At 46.3% G+C, this 9,368-nt stretch overlaps 1 long non-coding RNA gene across 1 annotated transcript in view; it reads left to right on the plus strand.

Moving 5' to 3' along the window:
• Positions 1-7,730, plus strand: part of LOC144820010 (uncharacterized) — a 282,501-nt gene extending 274,771 nt beyond the window's left edge. Inside the window, exon 3 of the long non-coding RNA XR_013607669.1 lies at positions 7,543-7,730. This is a non-coding gene — a long non-coding RNA (uncharacterized LOC144820010). The remainder of the gene's footprint in view (positions 1-7,542) is intronic.
• Positions 7,731-9,368: the final 1,638 nt, after the last annotated feature.

The following is a 9,368-nucleotide window of genomic DNA, read 5'->3' on the forward strand; positions in this document are numbered from 1 at the left end:
GTGCAGGCGGTGGCCCTCCCTCTTGGGACCTGCTGGATCCGGCGGGACGCTTGGCCTGTCCTTGCCTTTTCCCCTCCATCCCCTGTTGACCACCTACAGTGCCCTCCTTCACAGGGGTGTGGGTGGGAGTTGAGGTTTTGGGAGAATCTGCCTTAGAGGGCTTTTTCTACAAACTCTTCTCAGGCACCAGCTTCACAGCAGGCATGGCAACTGTCTGCTTGTCTTTGGGAGACGCTTTTGGGATGGGAGTGTCCTTGGATGGGGATGCTTTTGAGGCATGTGAGCCCGAGGCCTACTTCTTGGCTTGATGCCCCTGAGTGTCACCTGAAGAGCTTTTGCCTTTGAGCTCTGAGGTGACTTGGTTTGTCTGCTTGGATGGTGGCTGCGCTCTGGCCCGCTTGGGGTGCTGCTGTTGTGTGCTGAGTGTGGTGTATCTTGAGCCTGAGGGCTGTGGGGTGTGTTCACTCTCGTCAGATGTAGCCACTGGCAGGGGGGGTGGCCGAAGCGACTGGAGCTGGACTCTGAGCCTGTGACAGCTGAATGGCTGCCGTCACTGTGGAGGACAAAGAGTGGCCAGTCCTGTGTAGCCCACCCACTTCTGAATGAATGCCCCCAATGAAGGCAACTGCATGTGCAAACTTCTTGTCATGGTCTAGGAAGGCATTCAGGAGAGTTGTCTGACCCAAACACAGCTGGTGCAAAAGGTCCACAGCCTCAACGCCGAGGGCAGCAGGGGAGACAGGGGCAGGGGCAGTGGTGCCTGGGGGGAAGGACACTCTTCCCTGTGTGAGCACATGCAGCACTAGTGGAAGTAGTTGGGAGGGTGGGCACTGGACGATATGTGGTAGAAGAGAAGGCAGATTTACCACTCACTGCACCCGCCAACATGGAGGAGTCACCACTGGCGTCAGATGACGTTGAGGTTGGTGTCTCTGGCTGTGATTCCTCAAGCACACTTCTGTCCCCCTCCAAGGCGCTGGTCATATCAGTGTCAGTGTGCTCATGTCTAGCAGTCGTGCCTGATGCCTCACCACTAGTGTCCATGCCCTGTCCTTCTGTGCCCTCGGTAGATGCTGCAAGAGACAGAGACGTAGGTTCAGTTTAGTGTCATTCACAAAATTGCATGGTATCATGCAAACTTGGCATAATTGAACCATGTGATGTCCACACAGCCAAATAGCTTGCCTGTGCCTCAGTGTATCCAGACATACAGATCCCTCTGAGCATACCTAGGTGCCTGTGGGTGAAAAAGATGTACCTCCCAACATGTTGAAAAAGTTGTGCATGCATAGGATATGAATGGATCCCTGAACTTGGGCACACCATAGGTTATCTTACAGGAAGACTCCACAATGATTCACCATGAGTATTGGTATTTATTCTTTGTTTCCAAATTAATATTTTGATATTTACTTCATATCATACTTAATGTTATCATGTTTTTAACATATCCAGTGTTTTTCCACAAAGCTCCGATGCATTATGGGCTCATGCACCCTTTCTCAAGGAGCTCTAAAAACAAACAATGAGATATAACCATCACTAGTCCATAATAGCTGACAAGTCACACTTAAACCAAAGTAACGGTAAACAATACTTTGATTTCGCATTCATGCATATGAACTGATCAGTGAACGCTGCGGCAGTTACTAGTGAGGTGCAACAAATACATGGTGAGGTGAAGTGGCAAACGAAAACGAACACAAGACTTACGTGTTTCTGCGTTCAAGTGGTCAAGGAAATAGCTGTAAGTGAAAGAGGGCAAACAATAATAAGTATGCGAGGCTGCTAACTCATACGGGGTAATCGCATAGTACCGTGGCGGTAATAACCGACTTACTGGATATATGGACATGTTTGATCGCGTATCAGTTCGTTGTGCTTCAGGCAACCAGGAAGTGGATGGGGAAGGTACCACGAGCTTATGACATGCAGAGGGATTCGCTACGGTGAAGCGTCGGGTCGCGATTACGTTAGTGGTGAACACGAAAAGCGGACTATAGAACGGCCACCATATTGAAGTACATGCAGTGTAAATGGTCATAACCAATCAAACATATGTGTTTAAGTAACAATATAATGCGTAAATAATACACTCAAATGAATACACATGACGAAAATAGACACTTAGACATTAAAAAAATTTAACAAGTCTGACATCACAGGAAATCCTAAAGAGTAATTAATGCATCAAAGTGCCACTGGGTCGTGGCTAAATAAAGCAACTAAATTCAGTTCTATCATTGAGCCCAAAGGGCTTGATGGCTTGCAAGCGGTAATTCCAAGATATTTCACGTTGTAGTAGAATTTTGTTATTGTCAATGCCTTCACGTTGCTCGATCATTTCAAGTACCATGTATTTTAATTGGGCTATGCTGTGTTTTTGTTCCATGAAGTGTGTGGCAATGTTCGATTTTTCATTCCTTGTGCGTATATTGGATTTGTGTTCATTTAACCGAATTTTGATCTTCCTTTCGGGTTTCCCCACATATATTTTACCACATGGACATTTTAGCAGGTATATTAGGTTGGATGAGTCGCATGTAGCATTAACTTTGAGTTTGATATTGTGGCCCTTCATCGGGTGCGTTATAGTGTCTCCTTTGATCACGTTGTTACAATTGTTGGAGTTCATTCAAGGGCGTGTGCCCTTTGTTATGCTAGGTTCCCTTGATTCTTTTGTGAGTATCTCTTTAATGTTGTTGTTTCGCGTATATGCGAAAATCGGTGGAGTTTTGAAAAGATCATTGAAATCTCCTTCTGATTTGAGAATGGGCCAATGTTTTAAAAAAAATTTTTGTAAGTATTACTGAGCGTTGAAAATTTAGAGACTAGCACCATCCTGCTATCTTTAGGTTTTTCCGATCTTTTGAGCGTATCATCTCGGGTGATCTTCGATACTCTGTTTTTTGCTTGTTCGATAATATTTTGGGGATATCCTCTTGTAAGAAATCTATTTCCCATTTCTTGAATTCGTTTATTTCCTGTATCACTGTTGGATACAATACGCTTTGCTCTTAACATTTGTGAAAATGGTAGGTGACGTTTCAACGAACTCTGATGAAAGCTGGAGAAATGTAGAGTGTTGTTGCGGTCTGTTTCCTTACGAAATAGGTCAGTCTCAAAGCCTTGAGGTGTTCTTGTAATCAGTACATCAAGGAATGTGATACATTCTTCACTCATCTGCCATGTGAGTTGTATTCTGTCATCTTTCGTATTCAGCACAGTTAAAGATTCTTGTAAATGTTCTTTGCTACTTTTCCAAATGAAGAACAAATCGTCAATGTACCTGACGAATAGCTTTAAATTTTCGGACCAATCAGAATTTTCATAAATGTGGGTTTCTTCAAATTCTTTCATGTATAGATTAGCGAATGTAGGCGCTGCACAATTGCCCATGGACATACCGGACATTTGCAGATACCATCCCTTGTTGTACTCAAAATAGCTGTGGTACAGGGTAAACATCATTAATTCCATGAGGAATTGGTACCTATGGCTGTCAATATCGCTATTTAAATTTGCTTTCTCAATAGCGTCAATGCCCCCCCCCATGAGGGATGGACGTGTAGAGAGATTTCACATCCGCCGTGCAGAGGATTAAATGTTCATCAGCTTGTGTGACGACTTCTGCCAACTTGTTAAGAAACTCCGTAGTGTCTTTGACATAACTTGTCATTTGTTTAACCACTGGTTGGAGGTATCTGTCTAGGAGTTTCGGGCTCACGCGCCCTAGGAAAGGGCGCGTGGGCCCGAAATGCATCGGAGCTTTGTGGAAACACACTGGATATGTTAAAAACATGATAACATTAAGTATGATATGAAGAAAATATCAAAATATTAATTTGGAAACAAAGAATAAATACCAATACTCATGGTGAATAATTGTGGAGTCTTCCTGTAAGAGAACCTATGGTGTGCCCAAGTTCAGGGATGCATTCATATCCTATGCATGCACAACTTTTTCATTTATTGCGCACGTAATTGGACGGTTACGTGGCCTGATGGAGCACCCAACCTAACTTTGAACTTGTCAAGAAATTGTAAAGATTTTGTGCTGTGCACCTCCGCCATTTTCAGATAGTCAAATCCCCTCCCAACATGTTGTCACAGTCACATATGGAGTCACCATAAGGGGACAACACAGATACAGACTCCAAAATATCAGTTCTGAATGGCCATGAGTTCATGCCATCCACCATGTCGTACTTAAGGGCACAACTACAGTTGCACATTGGTGTCAGATGTGTAGTTCTCGCAATTTTGAGGTCAGGCACTGCACACATTGATGAACGCACACTCAGATGAGGCACACTGCTGTTCACTGCGATGGGATGTCCCTGACGCCACCAATGCAGCTGATACCATAAGGCCACAACTCAGAATGCAACATCAAGGGCCATTACATCAATGACATGAGAAAGTACATGTAGTGAATATGCATGACAGCTGCACCCAACACAGAGGCCACTTACAAGTCATTGTATAACATCACAGAGCTCAACACTGGCTCAGGCTTAGAATACATGCAGTCACTCACAACCAAAGTCACTCTTCCCAGAATACTCACCCCCAGTGCTGCTGATGGTCCTTCAAACGTGCATCCAGCTCTGGCTATGTCACTACCAAGATGCGTGCCATTATTGGTGTCATGCTCCGGTGCGCCAACCTGCCAGTTGAGGGAGCAGCCCCAACGTCATCTCTGCCACGTTTTTGCTCAGCCGGCAGATGTCATCCCACCTCTTGTGACAGTGTGTGTGTCATTCATTGGAGACATCCAAAGCCCGCACCTTGTGTGCAATGGCCCTCCATACGGCCTTACACTGGTGGACTTTGAGCTGCAGGCATGGGAGACAAGAGGTGGAAATTTCAGTGACACTGGGTTATGTACCACTATCTCTCAGTGCAGGAGCATGCACAAACTGCACAACTTCACAGATATGTTTAGCAGAGACAATACAGCATGACACATAGTACATAAGCATGGGATAATCATACCAAAATGCATGCAGGTATGAGGATGGACACAGTCCCTGCCCATCTCCTACACATGCAGAATGCCAGCACAGTAAGCAATATGAAGGAAGCCCACATCTGCTATCCAGTTTGTGGGTGAGCAAGACATACATTACATTGGAAATTATGTGGCGGGGCAGGCTCACTGTGTCCAACACTGCACACCCCTCAATGTCCTTGCCCTGTGAATGGCTCACTGTGTCATGGAGGTCCCATTTAGGGACATGATCTGACAATCTCACACCCTTCGAACAAGGTCTGTCTTGTGCAATCCACAGGCCTGAGATAGCTTCTTTGGTGGATAGGGTAGCAGACAACCCATATGTCTCACTCTGTCTATTCAGTGATGGGTCCTTGTCAAATTGGACAATGACTGTGCAGGCCAGGGGGGCTCACACTGAGGTTTAACGTGGGGCATCAGAAATGTCACATGCAGGTACAATATGAGAGGGCAAACAGTGCCTACACATGTGAGTCAGAACACATAATGAAAACACTGGAAGGATGATATTACCCAAGTAGAGCAATCTGATCTGTCATGTGTGAATTATTCACCAAGAGTGTCACCCTCAGGCTTTTCACTCTTGTGCATAATGCTTACATATCCATGGTGGCAATATAGAGTCAAACATACTTCCATCAGCACACTCTGGACGCAAAGTCTGTCTCATTTAAAAAATGAGCCTTTGAAAAACCTCATGGACTCAAAGATCCCTTAGCACAGGCAAAGTCTGTCCTGACTCCCACTTTCCATACTTGCAGTGTCACTGTATGGCTGCAAAAAGACTGCATGTCCCTCCCATCCTGAAATGCAGTCCGGGAAATGTGTGAAATGGGCTACAAACCCCATTTCCCTGAAGTCAGCATGCTAGGCAGTGTATCACACAAAACCCACACTCTCAGGCACATACTGCAGCAGATAAACTTCATGTGTGCACTCCCTGCACTCTCACTTCCACTATGAAACACTTACCATGACATCTGAAGCACCATATAGCCTCCTATACTGTGTGAGCACCTCGTCCACCAGGACCTCAAGCTCCTCTGTGGTGAAGGGACGTGGCATGATGTTCTCAGTCCTCGCCATCATTGGGTCAACGAGACAGGAACAGCAGCAGTTGGTGTTGAAGAGTGTCTGGAAGCAGTGGAAATGTGAGGCTCTCTCCCACACCTATCTAGCCCCCTTGGGTAGTTTCAGTGGTTCTAAGCTGCTGGAATTGGTGTTGCAAGTCTGCTTTTTTCAAATGCATCCAATGAACGGCACCGTGGTAGAGGAGCACGCCTACCGCGATTTTCAAAATTGTATTAGGCTTTCATGATTGTGGTTCCCATTGGCTGTAAGGCATGGGCATTGGCGGTGACACACCGCAGGGGCCAGGCAGTTGCTACCGCGATCATGCATCTTTCAATTGCATCGAATGACCGGTCCGCGGTAGCGGAGCACACCTACCGTGAATTTCAAAATTGCATTAGGCTACTACGATTGCGGTTCCCATTGGCTGTAGGGGCATGGTCATTGGCGGTGACACACCGCAGGGGCTAGGCGGTCGCTACCGCAATATGGCTGCTATCAATTGGTGCCCATGACCGTGATTTGTGTGGTAGAGCATGCCAACCCCCATTTCCCAATGTGTATATCACTACCGCGATTGCGGGTCCCATTGGCTTGAAGGGCATGGGCATTGGCGGTGACACACCGCAGGGGCCAGGTGGTCACTACTGCGATATGGCTGCTATCCATTGGTGCCTAGGACCATGATTTGGGTGGTGGAGCACATTAACAGCACCTGTGAACACATCATGCTGTGTCAATGGCAATGGCCAGTTCTCAACAGTGTACAGTAGACACCTGATTCATGCCATAAGATAGTGCACACAATGCCAGTGTAACATTTAGCCCACTACTGACTACACATGCCATGTCGGTGCAAATGATTGCAAACATTGGCATGTACTTCCTCACATGTCATTTGTGATATTGTTGTGCATGTACACCGATCAGTGTTGTGATGGACTCTCCAATATGTACACATGTCAATGTGTGATCTGGCTAAGCAACACACAGTGATGAATCTCTGACTACACAATGTGCATATTTCACTGTGTAGTTTGCTTTGCTCATGTACATACTTGATCTTAATGCACAGACTGTGCTGATTGTGTTGTTGATGTGTGCCCTGTTCGACTTACGCAAGAAGGTGTGGCAGGGACAGCAGCTAGGTAGGAGCAAGCAGTGTTGCTGTTTCACACATATGCTGTATGAACTACTCTCAGGGCTGGTTACGGAACATGTGGACATGTACCTTTGGGCATTCACATAGTCAGATTTTGTTTTGGAGGTACTAATTGTGTGAAAAGTGGACAAGTGTACGACTAGTGTAGCTGAAGGTGTCCCTCCATGTAAGTTGTGCTGTAAGCTGAACTGTGATGCCAGTCATTGTTGGTGTTGTGTCAGTCAAAACGTAAGATGTTGGAATCATCTCATGGTGGATTGCAATGACATGAGTCCCCTTTCATCTCACCTAGGAAGCAACCAAATGTGCATCGTCCCTTCACAGTGCTAGCGGACAGGGAGGATGAGGACGTCATATGGAAATTTGGTCTGGATTGACGCACCCTACAAGACCTATGTGCTCTGTTGGAGCCCCACCTGCAGCCTCGCAGAACATATCCGACTGCTTTCACACCAACGTCCAAGGTGATGGCGGTCCTGTATTTTTTTGCTATTGGATCATTCCAGTACACGGTGTCCAGAGCAGGTGGGATGTCGCAACCTATGTTCAGCATGATGCTACGTGATGTCCTGTCCTCTATGATGACCTACAAGGACAGATACATCCATTTCCCCAGGAGACATGAATTGGAGGCTGTGAAGGGTGATTTTTATGCCCTTGGGCACATCTCTAATGTTGTTGGTGCCATTGACTGCACACATGTTGGCCTGGTTCCACCACAGGCATGAGCACATCTACAGGAATAGGAAACATTTCCGTACTATCAATGTGCAAGTGGTGTGCCAGGCAGATATGATAATCAGGGAGACCCATCGTGTCGGGAATCGATTCAGTCTTAGAGCCCCTTTCGCAATTCTGCGATCACTTTCTCCAACCCCTTGTCAAAAGCATTCCCTCTTACGTCCAGGATACCACAGACGTACTACGCATTCTGGACAACATCCAGAACACAAGAGAGATTGATCTCCTGATCACCCTAGATGTGGAGGCCCTCTACACAAACATTCCTCAGAGGGCCACTCTAGAGGTGATTGAGGAAAGACTAAGCCAGGAAACTTGGAACTCTAACACCCCACAGACCTTTATTATGGAGTGTGCGTCCCTGGCTCTGACTGAAAATTATTTCGAATACAGAGGTAAATACTACCATCAGACCCAGGGTACCTCCATGGGCAGCACCTTTGCTCCTTCGGTGGCCTGCCTGTACATGGCTAAGTTTGAGGGTCTGCATATACATCACGAGACCAATCCTTTCATGGAAAACATCAAGTTGTGGAAGCGCTTCATTGATGACATCCTGATCTTATGGAAGGGTCCACCGATGTCACATGAAGCCTTCCTGGTTTGGGTCAACTCTCTAAACCCTCACCTACATTTCACGATGACCTCCTCACCCAAGGAGATTGCCTTTCTGGATCTAACAATAAGACTAGGAGACGGGTCCATCAGCACCACCATGTACCGCAAACCCACTGACCGCAATAGTCTGTTACACTTTAAGAGTCACCATCCGAGGGCCTTGCGCACAAATTTGCCCTTCGGACAATTCTTAAGAATAAGACGCAATTGTAGCAAGGTATCTGACTACAGAAAGGAGTCCGAAATTCTCTCAAGGAATCTACTTGACAGGGGCTACCCCAGATGCGATGTCCTCAAAGCCAGGAAACGCGCTAAAAATAATAACAGAGAAGCGCTTCTAGAAAGACAAGGAAGAACCCCGGTTGAGAATCAACCAATCACATGTGTAACAACATACACCCCTCTGTCCACCAAGATTAGGGGCACTATCAGACGCCACTGGGGGATCCTCAACACTGGCGACTTATCCCTAGAAGAACCTAGATTCGCCTTCAAGAGGTCCCAAAACCTGAAGGACATCGTGATCAGTACTAGGCCTAAGTGCACCAGAAAAGATAACCAACAAACGTTGTGGCACCTTCCCCCAGTAACGGGCCATTATCCTTGCGGTATGTGTGGTGTATGTAGATACACCCTGACACTCAAGACTATCCAGCTCTCTGATACCTTCAAATGGGAGATCAGACACCACACTAATTGTAATACATCAAATTGTATATATTTACTGAAGTGCCCTTGTGACCTACTATACATCGGGAT

Source organism: Lissotriton helveticus, chromosome 2_1, assembly GCF_964261635.1.
Source record: "Lissotriton helveticus chromosome 2_1, aLisHel1.1, whole genome shotgun sequence".
Lineage (NCBI taxonomy): Eukaryota > Metazoa > Chordata > Amphibia > Caudata > Salamandridae > Lissotriton > Lissotriton helveticus.